Here is a 21,887-nt window from a genome sequence, read left to right on the forward strand (position 1 = left end):
CCCTCAATCTCTTTGGTAATTTTTAAATTTAAAACTTTTCTCCTTTATTGTATGTCAAGTGTAGCTTTCTGTTTATTTCTGATTCTTAGGTGTTTTATGTGTAACCATGTCCACATACCTCCTTCATTGGTCTTTGTGGAAAAAAAGGTAAAACACATATAAAAAATTACTTTTGTTTTACATTTCCTTAAAGAAAACAGCTGCCTCATTAACCTACTACTACAAAACCTTGCTCAAGGGCACATTAGCAGCAGTAACGGAAATCAAAGTGAGTAGTTTTTATCGTTTTTCATTCTTCCCCACTAAGATTTTTTCCCCCCCAGCAGGACCCGAATTGAAACCAGCTATCCTCCAGTCGTAATCACACCCACTCCCTACAGAAAAATGAAGTAAACCTGCATGTAAAACAGCTACGGAAAGTTTGACATATTAGAGTTGATTTTTAAACTTTTTTCAGATCTGCGTGATGAATGACACGTTGTTTATACTTCTCTGCAACCCATGCTGTTAGTGTTTTAGTCAGCATGTCAGGTCCTGCTGAGTTTTACACAACATCTGGGTTCAGTTATGCAGAAATGCACGTATATCGAAAACTTTAAGTTTGATAGACAGCCGCTGGAAACCACTCCTTGCTGTGCATTGTCTGCATAACTGACAGGCAACTGAAAGTGTCTGGGCCAGGACATAACCGCCGCAGAGGTGGATATCTGGAGCCCACTGTGTGCGGCACTCTGCAGGCCTGTGTATTAACCGCAGAGTCATAAATCAGCCATGACACTACTGTTGCTGATGATGAGGTTATTGGTTTCAGCTGTTTTAGGAAGTACCAGAAGTATTAATTACCTCTAGAAGTGGCGTGATCGCTTACAGAGACATTTGTGTCAGTAAAAAACAACAATGGCCATGGCATGAAATAACATAAGAAAAACAAAAAAATTAAAAATTGAAGAGTAAATCAATTGTGCTTGAGCTTTAGAGCAACAGCCATGGGAAAAGTCTCAGGCTGTAATGGTATGGTTCTCTGACGATACGCAAACATCTGTGTGGGTCTAAGAAATGAAGGGCGTAATGCAGAGGAGCTGACACTTACAGCTCCCAAAGGAGAAAACAGAAACATTAGAGGAACGGTTTCACATTTTGGGAAATACACCTATTTGTTCTTGTGGCAAGAGTTAGATTAGAAAATTGATACCTCTCTATAGGTGCAAAGCCACAGCCAACTCTGAAGCTGGTTAGCTTAGCTAAGCGTAAAGAAAGGAAACAGAGTTTTGTACATAATCTGTACAAAACCAAAACACAACAATGAGTTCAGCTTTAAGGCCTCTTTTAGGCCTTTCACACCGCCGCAAAATCGGCGCTAGTTCTGGGCTAGTTCGGAGCTAGAGACAGTATTTTGGTTTCACACCGCCAGAGAGCCTGCTCCGGGCTGTAAAAACCGGTTCAACTCAAACACCAGGATTGAGCAGGGTTTGAGATAAGAACTGCTTGCGCCAGCGGCTGGGGGAGGGATTATCCTGACCAACCAGACCAACACAAACCTCATGCCCACCATATTTAAAAACACCGCTACTACGAGACGTAAACATAACATAATTACCGAACGTAGCGATCAAATTGACCGGCGAGAATACGCTGTATGGGTCCTGTTTGGTTAGGAAAGCAAAGCGAGAGCCAACACGTGTAAAAATAAGACGTATTCGCCGCTGTTGTTGTGCTTAAAGCTAGCGGTAGCTTTAGTGTTAGCCACAAGAGCAGCGGCGTCGGGCGACGTACACACACGTTTACAGTGACGTCATGACGTTGCTCTCTTGCAAGCTCCATGGCTGTCTCCGGTCGATGTGAAACCAACCGGTTCATAACTGGGATAAGGCTGTAACCAGTTTTGAACTGACCCCAGCACCAGGCTGGAACTGGCTCATGGTTCTTTTTGGTATGAAAGGCCTATTTGAGGTGCATTTTGTTACTTTTAGACACAAACAGGCAAGGCATTTGATAGTTTTAAGTCAGCTAAGCTAACTGGCCTCTGGTTGTAGCTTCATGTATTTACGGCATACAGTGGTATCATTTGTCTCATTTGGGCAAGAAAGCGAATAAGCGCATTTCCTAAACATATATTACTTTAATGTTTTCAACAGAGAGAGGAGAGCTTCAACATCTACTATTACACTGTTCCATTGCTGCACTGGTACATTTAACCTTGTGATCCTTATCTGTGCGGGTGTGTGTATATCTATGGTGTATATACATATTAAGTGCAGTGGCGTTTGTGTTGCCTATTTGTATGTCTCTAAATACATGACATGAATGAGTGTGTGACACGGTGACTTTCCTGGGTAGTGTGTGTTGTTGTTGTGCGTGCTGCTAAAGAGTTTATGTTATTCCGTCCCTCCTCTCTCCCTCGTTTACTGGCTATTCTGGGAAAATCCAAATTACAGTCTTTCAGCGTGTGGTCGGCTTGTGTGGCTCCAAATTTGTACTTAACCTACCACTCCTGCTCTGTCCCTCTCTCTCTCCGCCTCCCTCAACCTCTGCCACTATAGCCTACCTCCCTTTGCTCAAATGACATTAATGTTTTTGTTTCTACGCTCTGCATTCTTCATGATTTTATTTAAATATATACTTTGAATGAAATGTATTTGTTCAATATGATTCGATACAAATCCAAGTAACGCGCACAGTATCAAACTTGCCATAGTGACATTTTGAAGTCAAAGAACCCATGAGTTCTTCCAAGCTCCTCTATGTCTTTTTCTCTTTTTCTCTCACACTCCATCTCTTCTTTTTTCCTCTCCTCCCTCCACATCTCTTCTTTTCACATGGTGTTGTTTTGTCCCAGTGCCTGTTGCTGTGTGGATGGAAGTCCTGAACACATCCACGTCTCCTCCAAAAACTTATCCTCCCTGCGGCTTTACTCGCCGCTCACAGTTTCAGCGCTTCCTGTCTCCCCCTCCAGCCTGCCTGTAATTACCGTTGTAACCTATGGATCTGCAACCCCCCTTTTCATTCACAAAACGGCTATTTTTATCGAAGTCTGAACGACAGAGATCTTTAGAAAAAAAATTCTGATGATGTTTAGATGTTTATTGGTGTAAGGATTTATGCACATGCTCATTTAGTGGGTCTCTTTGCTAAGATAATTACTCAGCTCTATTCCTGATACCCATTAAATCTATTCTGGCCCGCAGAATGACCCTGCCTCCAACACACCAGATTGTGAGAAATCTGACATACGTGTATAGTCGCTGGCTAAAAGGTGCATTCAGCGATTCTCGAGAACGCCTGTTGTCAAAATAATTTTTTGTCAAAATCAGTGAATAATTCGATCCGCTACATGTCTGTACTCTGTGATTGCTGGAAAAAACAATCCAGTGTTAATACATACACAGCCTAGGCTCTGTAAACGGGCAAGTTGCTAAATACAGGGGGGCCCCCTTTGTTTACATACCAGTTTACAGAGCCTAGGATGTGTTTTAACGCAGTTATTTTTTCCAGTGTACTCACAGTACGAACAGGTAGCGGATCGTGTGGAGATACAGTATATACTGTATTTGACAAAAAGTGATTTTTGAAATCAAGCGTTTGCTGACTCCACTTTTAAAATGAAAATGAATGTAATAGGGGACACCCTGAGCTCAGTTGGTAGGGCGTGCCCCCCCGTGGGCCTCGGCCAGCAGCGGACCCGGGTTCGATTCCAGCCCGCGGTCGATCTCTGCATGTCACTCCCCTCTCTGCCCCATTTCAACTCTGTCTCTACACTATCAATAAAGCATAAAAATGCCCAAAAAATATCTTAGAATTTAAAAAAAAAAATTAATCTAATGATATAACTCTGCAGATACTGCATGAAATGGCACATTGCTTTGGCACACTTATTTGCCCCTCAGCGGCTTTTTGCAGTGCTTTGTAATCTTCTCTGAATATTTTTAACGTTCTAGTAGGTTTATTTTTTATTTTGACCATGACATACCAGGCTGCTTTAAGCTCCCACTGCTGAGGATGTGCAAAGCAATTTATTGGTTTTCTTTCACAGATGTGGTTAACATTGAAGCTTTATGAAGGCCAAATGAGAGTGCTTGAGTTGTCGAACTGAGTCACCAGCTTTCTTTACAACAGTATCTAGAGAGGCATCCTCACTTCATGTGTTGACACAGGGCCGGCTTGCTCTCAGAGGACTCTTCCACTATCCTACATTTTTACATAAAGGCTGTGTTTATAGAGCCAGACACATGAATTAATGCATGATGCTTCAGTTCAAGCCATTGCACTATGAAATGAAACATTCTGGACAGGCTCAACACAGATTATGTTATAATGACCACCTCCGCTGCAATGCGTCACGTCACGAGGCATTATCCCAAAATAGCACACTGAATCTGTTTGACACATTCTCATCGTCTAAGCGACTATTTTTAGATTATTACTTTTTCTGGGCAGATTAATGGACTTTACTCGGCAGAAGGATCTCGACGGGTGAACGATCTCATTAAATCTCAGGGGGTAAAATATGTTTTAATGTGTTCTCTCGGCTCAAGCCTGTTATTTCCTGTCTCTTGCTTTTTAGTGCGACAGAGTGAAAGGCGAGCGGTTCATTAACCATCTGAAGTGACCATATGCCTCATTCTTTCCTTGTCCTTCTATGGCCCCGTGACCCTGATCCATGTCTTCCTGCGGTACTTGGCTACTGTTTACTAAATTCTGCTTCTCTTTTGGTGCATTTTTCCCTGTGTGCACTTGTGTAGCAAGCTGGCGAAAAAGAACGCATGACCATGACCACCACGATGAGTGCTCACCACTCACCCCTTCTAATCCTGTGGAGGGGAAAAGGGGAGAGGCTGCCTCAAGGCCGGGCCCTGCTGCTCTGACCCAACACTGTGTGACATTCTCAGCAGCATCCTCTCCGGCTCTTCGTGACAGCGACAGCGGTCACTTTTTTTTTTTGCCTTTCGCTTCCTTCTCCTTGTCTGTTTCCTTCCCCGCTTTTCCGAGCAAAACAAAAACGGGGCATGTTTGGTTGGTTCAGTCGCATGGTTACACACGATAAATAAATAAATCTGCATAATTACGTAAGCGTTGTTTTGCTGAACTGCCGCCAAAGAGTGTTGTGAGTTAAGCGCCGATGTTGGCTCTTATTAAAGCTGAAGCTCTACTCAAAGTTCAGGGGGAAAAAAATGGAAAAGCAAATGGAAAAACATTCAGGGTCATGTGATCGTGTGATTTGACATGCTGGAAAGGACTGCAGGAGCTTCTGTCCGCCTGATGGCTTATCTCAGATCAGAACACATGAGGAGCCAGTGAGAGCAGCAGGGAAAACCTTTCCGCTTTTCATCCACCTTGAGATACCCAACCCCAATCCAGTTATACAGTACCTTTGTTCTTGCTTTTAACTCTGATGGTGTTTTCAGTGCAGATTCTAAAAAACTTTCCCCAGTCTTGCTCACCCTCCCAGAACACTCTCTTCCACCAGATCCCTTTCTTTCTTGCTTTTAACCCTCTCTGCTTCTCCTTGCATTTCGTCAGCCCATCTCCTTTGCCTTTCCACACTTCCATCACTGCCTTTCTCCCCATTTCCCTCCTTGTTCCCCTGCCTCAGTTTTGTGAAAGGGGGCTTTATCAGCCAGCCTGAATGGTGCAGGTCCACTGGAAATACAGACAATGGGCCCATCATCATAGGGAAGCAGAGCCCATGAAAGACGAACAAAGGACCTCTGCCCAAGAGGGGCCCCACTCTGCACCTCACACCACCGCAGCAACAGCCACCACTGGCTCTGCAGGCAGTGTGTGTGTGTGTGTGTGTGTGTGTGTGTGTGTGTGTGTGTGTGTGTGTGTGTGTGTGTGTGTGTGTGTGTGTGTGTGTGTGTGTGTGTGTGTGTGTGTGGGTGTGTGCTAGGGAAAGAAACTTGTGTGTTCTTGCCTGTATAAGTGGGCAGGTGCTACTGCTGCCCTTTGGGATTTCTGCATTACGAATTCTCTCCCCCCCCCCCCGCCCTCTAAAAATGGCATGGCTTTCAGCTATCATTCTTAAACAGGCTACATTCTCCTTCTGGCATTACACATCCATGATTGTCTACATCTATCTTTCTGCATGGCCTCCTGTGCAACCTTGCCACAGTGCATCATGCGCTTGTGTTAGCGATTCACCCGAGGAGGGTTTAGTGGGGACATGGCTTGCTGTCCTTATAGCTGTAACATGACAATACATGCACAAATCATGAATATGCATGCTCACTTGCAATTTCCTCAGGGGATCGGGGGATTTTACAAAATAAACATGTTTGTGCAAGAAAAGCTGTTTTTGCGAGCGGAGCACAAGACAAGTCCTGGCTGTTGAACAGGTTTTCCTACAGAAAGTAAGTGGACATGACGGATTAGACAAAGAGCTCATCTGTTCCTCTATTTGTCATAGCTGTTGACAAAGAGCTGTACTCCCATGTGCTAATTAACTTTTGGAAACAAACAGGGTCTGAGTTTGATCATTCAATTCTTAAGTCTAAGTTATGCTAATGCAGAATCTAATCTTCCCGAGGTCCATGAGCATACACAAACAATTTCAGAATAAGTTGACATAAACTGTAAAAAAAGAGAGAGCAATGTAAAATATAGCAAAAGTGTTAAGAGATTAACAAAAAAAAGATTGATCAGGTGTAGCCTAAGAGTCTGCAGCCTTGTGAGTGAAGCCGTACATAAGCACAACAGAGCTTTGAGCTAAATGATAATGTGTATGATGGATGGATTTTTGTCTGCCACTCCAAAGTCAAAAATGAACTTTTCTATTAGATTTTCAAGCCAACAAAGACAAATTGATATTGATTCAATTATTACAAGCACTGAACAAGCAAGAACACATCTACATTTCCATGACAACCAAGGAAAGTTGGTCAATGGATGAAAAAGGAAGATCTGGTAAGTAGGCCTTGAGCTGTGGCTGTTACAACTTTGGGAATAGATAATTGAACCTTTGTAGCATGTCAATGGTACTCCGTACACAAACAAATGAATCACTGAAAACTCTAGCTGAACCCAGTAAACTGAATCATCACTGAATCAGCAGCTGAGGAAAATTACAAGATGGCAAAATTCACAAAAACAATCATAGGTGGTTGACGTACTAAAGCAGGGCGTAAGTGGGCTAAGTTTTCTAACGGACCGATTATACTGGACAGTTTAAATCAGACAAAATAATTCAGACAGTTGATGGACCAGAATAGAAGGGAGTTCATTTTGTCCGTGTGAATGTGAAGCGGGGAATGCAGCACTAATCTAGCAGCTCCGATTTCAATTAAATGCTGTTAACTGAAGATACTATCACTGTACTATCGCGTGGATGTTATCTGTCCGAACCTCTTACATGATTTCATCCTGTGCACAAATTACATTATGAAAGAATGTGTGTCATTGAAGCAGGACATGTAATATTGGTGCAGCTTTGAACTCCAGGTAGGTACATTATACCCGTTTGGATTTCTCTGAGCTGTGGACCTGAGTCATTTTATTACGAATATATCACATAACTAATGCTGCTGCTACTATGGGTAGAGATTATTGTTTCTGGTCTGTTGATATTGTGTAATAGTATTTAATAGTTGAGGGGAATTAAAGTCATGTTCCTCTCATTTGACCCGAATAGGATGAGCTCTACTCATACATTAAAACACTCATTAATGTCCATTATGTCAGTAAAGACCTCGTATGGCCTGTTGTGAATTACACCCCATCAACCACAGGTTAAGAGTGTCACTCTTGGCCTCTCTACGTCCTCAAAATAGAGGAGTTTTGCACTGTATCCATTAGTTTATCGTTTCCGGGTTTCTGAATGTTAATTGGAGTCTGGCAGTTGTGGTGGGTCCCACAACTTGGTCCCCACTTGGACCAAGGGTCTTTCTATTTCTGAAGGCAGACAGGATACTGTGGGCATATTATGCCGCCCACAGAACAGGACACATGCAATCGACCTCTGACCTTGGGCCATTTTCGAATCATTATATTCTACTAGCTTAAGAGCAGGGGCTAATCCTTGCTGCGTTTACCACACAACTGGCACAGCAGCTGGATGGTCTGTTTACAGCCTCTCCTGGACCTCTAGGTATGCTGATACATATGGATGCTATCTGGGATGATGTGGCCTCATTTGGATTTCCACCAATGGGCTTCAATGAGGCTTTAGTGGATGTACAGTAAGCTATGTTTATCTCAAGATATAAAGGGGTCAGCCCAGTGTGGCGCTCCGAATAATCCCATTGCTATTGGGAAAATTCACCATTCTAGTGAAAAATCATTTGAGTGAAGGATTAATCAGAGTGTTCATGTTGGGCAGTGGGGTAGTAGGTGCTATGAGGCTTTGATGGACCTTCGTTGCTACTAATGGATTGGTGATCTCCCTACAGCAGTCTGTCTGGAGCAGCAGGGTAAATACATGTGAGGCAAAGGGGCAAAGGAAGATTAATTCATGTGTGCATGGGAAGTAGGTGGTGCTTGGTAATGTTCTTGCAGGTCATGGGACACATCATATATGTTAGCTTACTTCATGTTGGACTCTTCCATTACCTATAAGGTCAACAACAAAGATATATTTTCTAGTGAGTCAAAATCAAAACATCTAAATCATTTGTTAAAGTTCATCTAAATAAAGGGAATACTTTGCATTCGACATTTTGGGACAGTACAGTTTTTGCTTTCTTGCTGAAAGTTGGATTGGTAAACCAGTTAGCTTAGCTTACTTTTAAAACATGGGGGAACAGTTATAACTGTTAGCATGACACAAGCTCACACAAATACACTGAGCCACAGCATCTGAACTCAAGCAACCAAAACAAGTCTCCCTCTTGCTGAAGTGTCTTTCTTCAAGACCTTAAACGGGGAATGCTGATTTGTTGCCAAACCTGTAGTCTTAATGCCTTCAAAATGAACTTGTGAGGGTGTTTTTTTGACATTTGAAGTCAAGTTCACATTTTTCTTGGCACTTAAGTGGTTCAAGTCATGAAAATAGCTGTAGGGGAATTTCTCTTGTAAATGATTTGGTGTTCTTTGCTCTTTATCATCAGGTTTAGAAACGGCAAATACAGTAGGTAGATACGATCAAAAAGGAGGGTTAGAACAATTGAAAAACAACTTCCATTAAAATCTGATGAAATAATGAATTTGGTGCCATCAGGAAATTTCCACTTACGAAATAGTAAATACCACGACAGTGAGTGGTTCAAAGGTAATTACGTCTTTGCATTATTACAATAAACACTGCCTGACTAAAGGCATCATCTGTTCCCTCTGTGGGCGGGAGCAAAAGTATGACAATTTCCCCTCTAAACCTCTGAAAGACAAATAATCCATGACGGAGTACAATGCAAGCGGGATATTTGTTATGTAAAGCTTATGTACCACTACCAACGGTGACCCCAATTAAGTGAACTTTATATAATACGAATAAGCCTAATAACTAGTAGAAAAAATATTAGCAGAAAAGCCAGTATTCCTTTTTATTCTGTTTCACTGACGTGTATTTAACTGAGCAGGGATTGTGTAACTGCTCTAGTGGGACAGGTGAACCATGCAACCATGTTCTGACTTGTTTTCACTCTGTTGAAGAAGTACTTCCTTGAGCATGTATTCACAAGCACACACACACACAGACACACACACACACAGACACACACACACACACACACACACACACACACACACACACACACACACACACACACACACACACACACACACACACACACACACACACACACACACACACACACACACACACACACACACACACACACACACACACACACACACACACACACACACACACACACCCAGCTCACCCAAGCGAGCCACCACTGACACATCTCAAACATAATTTTTGTTTTTTACTCATCTTTCATCTACATCATTTCATCTTTCCATATCCATTTATAGATTTAATGCAGTACAAAATGCTACAGATGTGTCTGTAAGTTTTATCTCTATTAAACCCACTCAGTGAAATCAGTGGTATTTCATAACACATCCTGATAGCCTAAGACGGCTTAGCCCCATACATGTCTGGGCAGAGGTCATAACCCTTGTATAGGCTAGTTGATTACAGATAAAGATATTTTAACCACTCTCTCTCTCACATCTATGTTTTTTCATCAACAAACTGCTATCAAACTGGTGTTAATAGGGTGTAGTTGAGGATAGCAGCATTAGCAGTACAGGGATAAATCGAGGCTGTTCCTGGAAGTCATCAGTGTTTGTCAGTACTGACACTCGAGATCATTCCGGGACCTCGATGTCACAGTGGGAGTGAGCAATTCGGCCTGGATCATTTAAGAGGAAATGAAGTAGGAAGCCCCGTGCTTTCTGTTAACAATCTCTTTTATTTAAATAGCACAGAAATGTAAGAGATAAGAAATGAAAATAATTATCCTCGTTCATGAAAGTGATTTTTTTTTTTTGTGATTAAAAAAGTTGGATCCATAGAAGTTGCAAGCCAGATATTTCTAAAACTGCAAAGTAGCGTTTTAATATCAATTCATCTCTGAAATGATTTCGGAGATCATAGCTTTTCGGCATTGAAGTTAGTAATGCATTCAGATTCTCTCACAATGGCTGCTGGTGGAACAAGTGAAAGTGGTGATGAAAAGAAATTGTTCCAAAATCTTAATTGTCTTCAGTCAAAAGGGAAAGAAAAAATAACATAAGCATAAGCACGCACATCCTTTGAGACAGGAAACAAAGGCGTGTAAGGGAAGTGTTGCCTTCATTTTGACCACTTATGTAAGATACAGGCTGTTAATCATCGTCCTGCGAGGTCTAATTGGTCTTATTATATAAAGGTGTCAGACTTAATTTGACACATTTGACATGTTGATGTTATTGAACAAGACATTTCCACTGAGAAATGGTTCACAGTAACATTATTCCCCCATGAGCTATGATGTACATTTCTCCATTACTCTATTGTCGCCTCCACTTCAGCAATTGCATTTACATTTTCTTTTGGGAGGGTATTCAGTCAAAATGCTATGGAAAACCAGACCCATATCTAGAACGATAGAGGGTCTGGCCACGATCAATAGACCTTCCCAACTCAAGGGGCGGCACCTACACGTGCATTTCAAATACCACTGCACGCAATTGGATAGCACTACAACCAATCAGAGCAATGAACAAGGTGACGTAGGCTGACGTAGGCCCCATTCGTTTAGCGAACAGCAGGATTAAATGTTAAATTAAACTTTTGCCAGGGTTGGTCGGCAAAACAGAACATTCCTCTTACTTGCTCATGAAAGATTTAAGTGCTGTCTTCCAAATCTTTAACTGTCGAGGCCGAAGTCGTCTCAAACTCAAACAACGTATCAGCAGCCACCTTTGTTTATTATCACGGCTTTGGCGGCGCATGCACAGCACATATCAGATATATCCGATATAACCAATTGAAACGTAGCTCAGGATTTTCTGACATAATCCCTGCGTTCCGAATCGCATATACTTTCTACTATTTAGTATGATAGAAAAAAGATTTAGGATGACCGGATGTCTACTACATCCGGCCGAGATTTTTAGTGTTGAAAACAGCATCCTATTTGGGCGATTCTGACCCATAATCCAGTGTGCACCTGAAGTGATGTCACATCAACGGAGAATCCATATGAAAACAAACGGGGATGCGACGGATATAAAATGGATATAAAAGCAAGAGGCAAGATCAAGGTGCAATGTTAGGATGAAATAAATAAGTAAAAGTATGTCCCAATTGTAGTATACTGCATCCTAACGAGATTATTTTTATCGTCAGATGTAGTATGTAGAAAAAAGATAGAAAAAAGACAGAGTATGCGATTCGGAACGTAGGGATTTAATGAGCTTCAATGGAGAGTGTCCAGACCAACAGGCGCAGCAAATTTTATTTGCTAGCGGCAGGTCTGGATTTCCAGGCTATCAAAATGCTGCATTGATGACAAAAATCTGATATTTGTATCAATGCTCCATGATAAGGATTGATTTGAATACAGACCATTTTAGTGGTTAGTAATGCAGATATGACACTTAATCATGCTTTGACCTCTGTCGCTGCAGAGAACAAGAGCCAGGCTGGGATATAGCTTCCGTTTGGTTTGAATCATTACCATCCTGCTGGTTTTACTGATAAGCTGTCTGATCCGTGTGTGGAGTGTTTAATGTGCCAGAGAGGACTTTTCTATTAATGTTTAATATGGTGTGGTTTGTGGTATGAATACACCATAAACTAAATAAACAGGTAAAACTGCAAGGAAATTGTAAACCTATCAAAGACTGTAAAAAGTGTGTCCAAAAATAAACATATTTGCTTTAAAATGGTAATAATCTCATTTCTTTAATACTAAAGTATCCTATGTCTACCTGTAAGTGAAAATGACTTTTTGGATTGATGGATATACAAAGAATCCTGCAGTTCTGCATAGTTTTAAGAGTGTTTTAGCTTATTATTCAGTTATTTTGGACCCACAACTAAGTTTTTTGTCTCTCTCTTAACGCTCTGATAGTATCATTGTCAGTAGCTATTTGCAAAAAAATGTATTGTCGGTCAATAGTAAATCAGCAAAGTATTCCTTTATTGTCAATTTTAGATGTGTAGAAAAGCAACTGCTATTAGCAACTGCTATACATTCCATCAGACTGTTGAATAAACAGTAGGCCCCCCAGCCCGCCAAACCCAACCCATTACTCCAGGCTTCAACCTATTGAAGCCTTCTCCCTACCCACAGCTTTTAAGAATGTATTTATTCTCGTACATGATACTGACTATTTATTGTTGAAGTATGTCTTGTTTGTATGTGCATGACCACAAATGAAGTTCCCTCACGGGAAAAATAAAGTTCTTTGAATTGAATTGAATTTGTATAAACTTTACAAGTCGAAAATATGTCAGCACTGTGTTCATAGCACTTGTGCTTGGCGTTAGCAGTAAAACACAAAAGTCAATTCTAAATGATAGGGTTAAGAATGAATCTCTATGCTCAAATATATACTGTCCATGCAGTGTATTTGAAAGAGGATTAATATAGATTAATGTGACCTGCCTGACATTAATAACCTTTATGTGTCTCTATATTTTACATGCATCGGTGGAAACATTTTCAGTCACAGTGTTGACATGCACTCCAGTAACAAGATTATTAACCCTTCAAGGGTTGAGGGGAGAAATGTGTCTGAACAGCCTCCCAGACTGCAGACTGGTCGGCTGTAGCTTTGCCTCTGCTCACAAATGAAATTACATTTAAAATGGATAGCTGCAGGAGGGATTAGCAGCCTGCAGGGCGACAATCCCACCTACATAAACTCTGACTGGATAAACATTAAACATTTGTCATTATGGATGTGGCATTCAATACACCGGCCCCTTTCTATCTTCTTTAGCTTGTTAAATGTCCTGCTGAAAGAACAAGTTGGAGTTGATCCAACTCTCAAAAGCATAAATCAGTGGGATATCAGTTGAGGAGTTAGTTTTGAAGGGAGTGATACACGTTTGCGTTGATTTTATTGGTTAATTGTTTTATAAAAGCCTCCTGGTACAGCCTCCTGGTTCGGAGCGGTTTTACCCATATGAAACATACCACATGTGCCACAGTTTTACATGCAGTGTTTAAAATAAAAGTAGTTCTTCATTTTCAGTCCCAGCCTCCCTCCTCACTGCAACTCACACATGTAAAAGCAGGGATTTGATTGGGCACAGGTGCGGCTTGTAAAAGACTGGACCTCTGCTGGCTTCCAACCAACTGTCATTCTGCGTGACGGAAAAAACATTTATTTCTAAATAGCGCATGCAACACAGTCCCTGAACATTGCAAACACTATGTTGCCATTCCAAAAAACTGTTTTACCTACAGTAAAACAAACCTTTTCCTCCTACTCTTGCAGGTTTTAGCAGTGAGATGCCACTGTGTTCTTTCAGCATGTCTGTGTTAACATCTCATCTATCACTGTGCCCATTAACACTGCGGAGCCTGCTCTTGTTACGTGGCGCTCACACAAATCTTATGGGCTGTGAACGGATATTTGGCTTGGGCTTCAAAGATTATTTGTGCTGCAGAACAAGAAATAGTTTTCGGTTGAAGTCAATGCATAGCTGTCAATGAAACGCGCTGAAAAACACTGACACCCCTTCAACACAAAATTGATTGCAACATTCTGAATGTTTTCATGAAATGGATTTCCATTTTTTTGAGCGTGTATTTTTTAAGATGCTCAACATGTCAATCGAAGTTTGCATCAAAGGCTGTAAAAGAATTGGGGAAAACCGGAACTGTTTGTCAATTTGTCATTTTGGGAAAAAGTTCCCCCAGATGTGAGTCAAGTTACCTTGTGACATCTCATGCAGTCAGTTGAAGTAAGACGATCTGACACACACTCACACAAGGTACGAAATACAGTTATGAAGAGCAACACGCTACCTTTAAATGAAATGCCCCTTCATATCAGGGATTCATCGTCAGGCTGAGGAGTTTACCAGCCAAGATGTCTAAAATTGGTGATGACAAAACAAATGTGTCATTCACCCAAAATCCCCCTTTAAACACTTATTTCACATAATCTTTTTTTAAATTGAATTCATGTCTGTACACTTGTAAAGCATTATGTTTGTATGGGACGTCATGTTTTTTTTCTTCTTGTTGTTTTTACCTTGCTAGGTCATCCCACAGCCCGATGGTCCCACAGCCCGATGGTCCTGCATTGGCGATTAGGTTCAGGCATCACAGCTGGGTGCTTAGGGTAAAGTTAGAATAAGAGTGACACACACACACACACACACACACACACACACACACACACACACACACTATTCCTATTATATAGTTAGATTACTTATAAATGTGGGAACATATGGCCATGGGAACATATACCTGTGGGAAAATAGACATGCTACCATTCTGTACATCAATTTGGCCCAGAATTAAGGATCTCAACAATTTTTGTGTTGAGTTAGCCTGAAATCTTGTACATACATCCATGATGCCCAGAGGATACTGACTGATGTTTCCCTGACTTTATTTTTTATTTTTCTATGTTTGTTTTATGTGCAATACTTTGGTTCATGACCAAATACTTGCTGAACTTATGACATTCCTATCAGAATTTCAGTGCTAAATGGCTAATGTTGACACGCTAATATGTCAAACTCAGTAGTAAACATGTTAAACTTAACACTCGCTAAACATCAGCACATTAGCATTCTCATTTTAAGCGTGTTAGCAATACTAGAGTAAGCCCATAGCACCAAAGCAATATGCACAGCCTCACAGAGGTGCAAACATAACAATAGACATTTCAATCCAAATCCATAAATTCACAATACATCTGTCAACATTTTAAAATGTATTTGTAATTTGCATATACATTCTAACAAAGTTTTTTTTTAAGTGGGTGAAAAAGCTGCTGAGGTTGTATTTTGGTTCATTTGGAAGGGAGCAGTAATTGATGAAAAGTGAAAAATAATGGAATGGAATGGATTTCCTTTTCAGTATTTGTTTACAAACCAAAAAACAGTAGTATCTATTTCCTTAAAAAACGATGGGTGTCAACCTGGGACATCCTGAATCACTCAGCCTGTCACAGATACTTTATATACAACATCTTTTTTAGAGAAAAGCACAAGCTATTCCTGGGCTTTTGACCAGATGCCCAAAGTGTGGGCACATGTACTTATCTGCACACACACGCACACACTCACATATGAAGGCATGCCCACTCGCACACACACACACACACACACACACACACACACACACACACACACACACACACACACACACACACACACACACACACACACACACACACACACACACACACACACACACACACACACACACACACACACACACACACACACACACACACACACGCACACACACAGTCTATGGTTTGTGTGTGTGTCCCCAGCTGTTGAAAGCTGTGCAGATGTAGCGACCAGAAATAAGGGATTACAGCTAAATCTGGAGGAAGCGGGGAAAGTGGGAGTGATGGGGGAACAGTGAAGAGACTGAAGGGAAGGTACGACTGTCTGAGAGGAAGACAAGGGTTGGGAGCTGCTCGAGGGTGTACAACCTGATAATGAAAAGATTAAACATAAATGACTGAGAGTCCGCAGGGCAAAGTGCAGGGCGAGATGAAGCATAAATCAGAGAACATGTGGAAGCAAAAGAACACAGGAAAGAATTCCAGGAAAGTGAAAGCTAGAGGGAGGCAAAAAGGCTATTGTTAAAAAGAAATACATCCCACAGTGGGAATTTGTGGCAAAGTGTTTTTTTTTTTCATTTCAATACAAATTAATTTCTTCAACTCTCCACAATCTGCAAAGAAGGATGTGTAAATGCCAGCAAGAGCAAACTGCAGTTTAAGCATCTTAAATCTCACATCCATGAATATACACGTGGGAGATGGACGGGGTGTTTTTCTGCGAACAGGGATTCTGCAAAAGGAAAAGTGCAGCTTTCAGCAAACATCAAATGCATTTTCTATAATTCATAAGAGGCTTTATTCGGTAAAAAAAAATAAACTGGTTAACGTTTGAAAAAAGAAAGTTACATGAGTCCGACTTCACTGAAATGTTTATAAATGTAAACACACATTGAAGACCTCAACTAGGGGAATATAATCTTGTGTGGTTCTGCAGTCGGATGTCTACCAAACATTCTTACAACTCAATATTTCAGTCAATTCTTTCCCTCTTTAATATTCAAAACATTTTCACATACACGCTGTTTCTGCTAGAACTACAAGCTGCTGCAGCCGGCAAATGTGGTCTGTTTGATATTCTGCGATGACTTTGCTTCCTCTTGTCAACACATTAGTCAACTGTTCTGGAGAGGATTGGCGAGAGCCCAAATTAATGTGCGCAGCAGCAAAGCCCTCTAGGAAGCTTAATGCCGGTCCAATTAAGATGCACATTCACATTTCCTGCCTCTCTTAACAACATTGTCCAATAACGTCTGTCTCATAAAACCTTAATTAAAAGGGAATATCAAATGATAAATTCTGATTTAATTTAGGCCCATTATGACTATTCAATGAATGCATGTGTTTTGCCTGTTTCAAGGAGGCTCGCATTGTTCTTGCTTTCAGATTTAATTTGAACATGACCCCTGTTGCTCTGAGGGCCAATTATCAGCTCGAAGGTGACTATAAGTGAGATTGCATGACATGCACAGCCGATCTTCTCACCCTGAATGTTGCACATATGACATGTCAGACAGTGACACTCGTTACCTGCCGTGATATATTGCTTACGTCACCAACGGACCGACACGTCATTCTCCCCTATACACAGCCAAGTATCTTTCTCTCATAACCTGGCAACACATTTCCCTCGAGGGATTAAATGATGTCATTTCGGATCCCAAAACATCTCCTCACCTCACCTCGTCTCAGCTCAAACCCCCACCTGGGTCAGTTTCCATCCGCAGCGGAGGAGAGTTAACTTAAGCCGGGGCAGTGTCAAGTACAATCCAAAATCCTGGGAAAATTTTAGCAGGTCCCGTTTAGAATCCTTCCAGACTAGAGGACATGCATGAGAGATACCACCTGCGCCCAGGTGAACAGTTACATACTGCAGCTATGGAACAGAGATGGTTTCCCCTATGACAGTTACAGAACAGGAGGATATTTGCTTTCTTTAAGCCACTTCTATTCACCATCTGACCATCTGATCAAGTTAGTTTGAATTTAGCTGGTTCACACTTAGTACATTTACTCAAGTACTGTACTTAAAGGAATAGTTTGGGGTTTTGAAAAAAGTATTTTTTTACATTCTTGCTGTGAGTTTGGTGACAAAATGTATACCAAAAAAACAAGATAAACAGCCAGTAAGATAAGAGAAGCTATTATCTTATCATAAACAGTGGAAACGGGGAAACAGGAGCCCCCCTTCTGTCTAAAGGTACAGTAATCTGCTAACCACCTCTTGTGTAAAGATGAGAAATTGCAGTTTTACATGACCTTTAACATAAAGAGGTGGGTGGATTTCAGACAGAGCAAGTTGAACTGTTTCCCCCTGTTTTCAGTCTTTTCCATACAAAAATAATTAGTGTGTAAAATGTGACGCATTTTTAATGATTGAACCACTCCAGTATATAAAGTGGTTCACCATATTGATGAGCTACAACAGAAACAATTATATTATATAGGATAAATATGATACATAACACCATAACACCATATTCTGCATTGAAAATTGTCTTTTTTTGCTAATAATATTTTATAGGAAATAATAGCAATAGTAATTTTCCTTATATAATAGAAGTATTTAATAACACTGGTATTAAGGATCAGGATGTTTCTTCCACCACTGGAGATTTTTGAAGACTTTATTTTTTCCTTACTCAAATAGATAACTGTCGATGTATATATTTGCCTTAAACAGGGCTTTGTTTACCACCATTACATTTAGAATGTGCTGCGGGCCAATTATAACGCAGTTGGCCCGTGGGCCTACACCCCTGTGCTAATATGAAAAATAAAGTGGGTTGATCATTCTGTGCTCTAAATTGGAAAGAGTAAACAATAAACCTCCATAAACCTGTCTCTGGTATGGCCAGATTAACATAAGAGTAAACTAAAACAGAAGTAGTGACATAACATTACAGTGTTATAACATGGAGATCTAAATTTATACTCAATCTGTGCTGCTGACAAATCCCTGAACTAAATATAATCCTGAAGGGTTAAGATGAAATACTAGTACACTGGGTCAACTTATCCTTTCAACTGTTACATAAGAGACAATATTACTTTTTTTTTATGACCCATGTTACCTTTTGAATTGTTTTTCTTTCTCATTCACTGATTTGTGATGTTGAATGTAGACCGGCCGCATTAAGCATGAATCAAACATGGGCTTCAATGATGGGACTCTTGAACTGCTGATGTTAGATTTTGGTCATGGTAACATTCAACAGCTTAAAGCTGTATATTCGAATATGCTTAGATGAATAAAGTGAAATCTATTCAGGCTGCACAGGTCACGGGTAAGACATAAACCACCTCAGTGCTGTCCTCATTGTTTAGTCTGAATGCATTTTTTCATCTTATAGGCAAATGTACTTACAATAAATCAGTTGTATAATGTTTCTCAGATGTCCTATAAGAACCCCCACTGGCAGTTTCCCAGGGCAGAAACACACAATGGAAGAAAGGTTTGGCGACACCTATGGGTGGAAAGTAGATCAGGTGGTTAAAGTGTAGAATATTCCCATGATATTTGCTGTCTGCCTGAAATGAAACCTTACTAATTACAAATACAAACACTGAATGCTTTGTTGAACATATACCGTATATATCAAATGGCATAAAGAACACACAGCTATAGGCTTGGCAGCTATTGAGTGTGGATTACAAAACATCTGCATGAAAATAAATATCAGAAATGCAATCTGAGCATTAAAGAACGTAGACTCTGAAGTGAGCAGGACACGGTGTGAATAGCTGGTATTGACACGTTGATATGTTCACTCACGTACATGTTGCAAAAAAAAAGTAATCATTACAACTGCATGAATTATACATTTCCTAAGCAGCGGCAGCTCAGGTTGGTCATAAATCATGGAGTTTGTGTTCCATTCTCTCCCCTCTATTCAGAATTTAGAAATATGTGCGTAGGCCTACTGTACAGTATATGGAGGAACACATTTGATGCTTCTTTGGACAAAAGCATTTGCCAATTTTCTTTCCCGTGCTGCAAAACCAAAACACACACACACACACACACACACACACACACACACACACACACACACACACACACACACACACACACACACACACACACACACACACACACACACACACACACACACACACACACACACACACACACACACACACACACACACACACACACACACACACACACACAAATAGATTTAGTAAATTGCATGATTTTCAGGCGAGGTGCATTTGAAGGAGCCACAATTCATTTTCCTGACTCCTAAACCTTAAAGCCTGAGATTCCAGGTTGATCTTGAAGGCAGCACTACTCTCAGTGATTGTCTCGTTGATGTTCTGTAGCTGTAAGCAGTTCTCTGAGGAGGAGGAGGCATCTGTTTCATTGTCTGAGCCGGACGGTGTAGCTTGTCAGGGGAATTCTCCTTGACGGCACAGTCCTGCCCGTGCTACAGATGGCACATTTCATAGCAAATGATTCAGAAAACGATAATATGCCCACAAACGTGGAGAAGAGGTCATCTCCTCTAGCTAATGGAATGTCTTCCTTAGTTAGACTCTGGACAGACAGAGCACTCCTTACATTGTCTGTTTTAACGCTGCAAACGTGAGGCTCTGTGTGTCAGCTTCTTAGGGAAATGTAAGCACGTTTTAATCCCCTGGCAACACTCCTGATCCTCTCATTTGAATAGCAAGCAGTTCAATTAATGTTTCATTTAGGCACGGGCAAAACATAAGCTCTTCCAGACACACATTTAAGGTGTAAATATGACAGCGTAAATTCCCTTACATAACTATAGCCAGAGACAGCCTCACAGCCAAAAAAAGAAGCCGGGACGATTTCCTGCAAAATGAAGGTTTAACTTGTCAACTCAGGCCCTGCAGCACAAGCTCAAACCTTTTCCCCCTGTTACACGGTTTCAAAACACTGAAACGTTTATGTGCAAGTCCAAACCTATAAGTAGGCAAGGGACTGTAAGCCTAGACCTCTACTGTAATAGTCAACAATTATCAGTCCATCAGCCAAATGCACAAAATGTCAGACCCAATCAGAAGCTGCTCTCTGCAAACAGCTGCAAAACAGAGACACGTGATCACTTTGTTGCAACCTGCTTGGCTTTAGTATGACTCACACTTCAAGTAAATTGTCCATCAAATAAAGCAAATTACATTAACTTTTGAAAATGTCTTGGCACTGCACACATACACTCACTCTTTGACCCACCCAGGTCTGGAAAGTGAGAAGCACGAGCTGACAGCCAACAGCAGAATCTGCTCTACTTCTTTCTCCTGCTCCCTCGTGTGATATCGGGGCCTGATGTGTTAAAACATCAAAGGCAAAGTCTTATCGGCCCCTCTGTCCCTTCTCGACATGGACATTAGTGCATCTTAGACACGTGTCCCTCCCCATTGTCAGCTGCTCTCTGTTCTGCGTACAAGGATTAGAAATAGGCTGCTGGGTTGCGAAAGGGAAAGAGGGGTGCCGTGCAGAGACGGCTGGAGACAGATTTGTGGAGACATGAATGGCTTGCAGGTGTTCTCACTTTTTTTCTTTTTTCAGAGCAAGAGAGATGGATAGAGTGGGAGATGTGGAACCGTGACTCCCGCCCCCCTCCCCACGCTGTCAGTATGTTTTATAGCAGAAGAAGTGTTTTTGAAACCCAAAGCGAGGTGCTGTAAGGATGGTTCATGTGAGTAAGGGTGATGGTTTTACACACCCAAGAGTACGTGCAGCAAGAGCACTGCCTGTATACATGTCTGCTCGCTACCAACACTTCTGGAAGTGGAGTGTGAGAGAAAGAGGGGGAAGCGTTGCTTTCAAGCATCACTCAAGCAAAAACAAACAGGAGTGAGTGCATGGTGAGTGGAGGTCAAGGAGTCACTGTTAAGATAAAGCAAAGGGCAGACGGAGGCAAAGGAGAAGGCTGCATGTTATTTCATTGCAAAGAAACAGTAGGCTACAGTCACTTTGTTATGCACCTAGAAACAAAATCACCAGAGTAAATTTGCAAAAAGAGTTTAATTGGCATTTTTTTTATCATTCTTGGATCAATTTTTTTTACAGTTTTTATTTTATTTTATTCATTCTTGTCAAAGGTAAACACATTTCTCGTGGTTGTCTTCAACAGCAGTAAATGCTTTTCGCCCGAATCCCAAAACCCCGTAACGTAAACTAACATTACAGCAGAGCATGTTCTCTCATACACACTTGCATA

This window comes from Ammodytes marinus (assembly GCF_949987685.1).
Source record: "Ammodytes marinus genome assembly, chromosome: 17".
Classification (NCBI taxonomy): domain Eukaryota; kingdom Metazoa; phylum Chordata; class Actinopteri; order Uranoscopiformes; family Ammodytidae; genus Ammodytes; species Ammodytes marinus.